Genomic DNA, 2,385 nt, shown 5'->3' with positions numbered 1-2,385 from the left:
TTTCTTTTTCTTTCTTTCTTTCTTCCTTTCCCTTTCCTTTCTTCTTTCTTTCTCTTTCTCCCTTCCTTCCTTCCTTTCTTTTTCTTTCTTTCTTTCTTCCTTTCCCTTTCCTTTCTTCTTTCTTTCTCTTTCTCCCTTCCTTCCTTCCTTTTCTGCTTCCACTTATAAGTGAGGACATACAGTATTTCTCCTTCTGTGCCTGGCTTATTTCACTTAACTTTCTTTAAGTTCATCCATGTTGCTGCAAATGGCAGAATTTCATTCTTTTTTTATGGCAGAGAAGTATTCCGTTGAGGTACATTTTCTTTATCCAGTCATCTGTTGATGGACATTTAGGTTGATTCCAACTCTTGGCTATTATAAATAGAGCTGAAATAAACACGGGAGTGCAAATATTCCTTCAACATGATGATTTCCATTCCTTTGGGTATATACCCAGAAGTGGGATTGCTGGGTCATATGGCAGTTCTGTCTGTAGTTGTTTGAGGAAACTCCATACTGTTTTCCATAATGGCTGCACTAATTTACAGTCCTATCAACAGTGTAGGATGGCTCCCTTTCTCCACATCTTTGCCAGCATTTGTTAATCTCTGTCGTTTTGATAATAGCTAGTCTAACTGGGGTGAAATGATATTTCAGTGTTTTGATTTGCAATTCCCTGATGCTTAGTGATGTTGAGTATTTTTTCATGTGTCTGTTGACCATTTGTATGTCTTCATAGGAGAAATGTCTATTCAGCTCCTTTGCCCATTGTTTAATAGGGTTACTTGCTTTTTAATGTTGATTTGAGTTCCTTGCATATTCTGAATATTAATCCCTTGACAGATGCATAGTTTACAAATATCTTCTCCCATTCTTTAGGTTGTCTTTTTGCTCTGTTACAATAAATAAGCTTGCTTCAGATATATATAGAACTCTGCATCCAATAATGAGTGAAACCACATTCTTCACAAGCATACACAAAACATTTATACAAGATGACTACAGACTAGCCCACAGAGAAAGTCTCCATAAGTTTCAAGGATGCATACCTTTAAAAATCTTTGACGTCCTGGAGATTTAAGTCTATAACTATGTTAGTCTTAGTACCAGAATTACTCCTAAGGAAAAAAAACCTTTCAACTTTACAAATGATAAACAAAAAGAATATATAAATTTCACTGACTCTGACTAACTAACAGGCTAGCATTTGGTCACAATATAATTAATTTCACCCTTAATGCTCTTGTTGAAAGTATTTAAATGCCTGGGGAACTGACTCCGACCCATACTCTCCTCCCCTATCCCTCATTCCAAGAAGATGAGGCATTTTTACACTTGACTCATCTTCAGTGAAGACTGTAATTAAATCTTTGATGAACTCAATAGGGAGTGTTATGTTATGGTGAGGAATCAAGGATTACATGAGCAACTGGGTACATGGTATTGCCATTTACTGAGATAAAAAAGATCTAAAGAGGAGCAGTCACTGGAGGTAAAAAATCAAAGATTAGTTTTTGAGTATAAATACGATTTAAAAATAGAATGTTTTCCAAAGCTTCTCATGAGATGTGAATGAAGACTCATAGTCTGAGTTAAGACCTTATAAATCAAGGTTAAGATGTACATAACTATGCTGACTTACATACCTTCAACAATATTCAACTGATAAACGTAATTTACATACACCCACAGAAATTCTTAATAACCCATTATATCTTCTCTCAATACTGGATATTTATTCTTTTATGGTTTTACTACTTTAAGTGCCAAGAAGCCTTTACAGAGGAAGAGTTCCATCTCCTTCCTTGATCCCCTAAGGTATAGGTAACAAAATATAAAATTAAACAAGATTTGTGTTTGATAAAGTAACATATAAATTTGCCACCACAATACTTTTAGTGACTGCTTATAACCATAACAGTCATCATAAAGTTTATAAAGTATACCCTCAGTTTTATAAAACAAATGCAAATTGTCTTAAGGTAAAAAATACAGTGCTGGCTGCTGAAAAGCACTTTGTTGCAATAAGATGTGCAATAATGAGCAAAACTTCAGAAAACATGAACATGTTCCCCAAACTTTTCATATCAATTAAGCAACAATTGCACTGCAGCACAGGATGCTTCTTAGTGGCTGACACTGTAAAGCTAACATTAAGAAAGAAGAAAGGCAGAAAGTGCGAACAACAAATGGTGCAATTAAAGTATTGCAAATGGAGATTAGCAATAAGAAGTGAGGAGGGTGACCATCACTCCATTCTTACTGCTAATCTCCATTTGCAATACTTTGATAACACCATTTATAATCAAAGCAAAGCTGCAGGCTATGTGGTTTGGGTTACCGGAGAGAATAAGTTTTTAAATTCAAAGGTTTAAAAAAATGGAGTCACTTCTGTTCAGGTTG

Source organism: Galeopterus variegatus, unplaced genomic scaffold (assembly GCF_000696425.1).
Source record: "Galeopterus variegatus unplaced genomic scaffold, G_variegatus-3.0.2 Scaffold4892, whole genome shotgun sequence".
Taxonomy (NCBI): Eukaryota; Metazoa; Chordata; class Mammalia; order Dermoptera; family Cynocephalidae; genus Galeopterus; species Galeopterus variegatus.
This window is presented reverse-complemented; position numbering follows the sequence as displayed.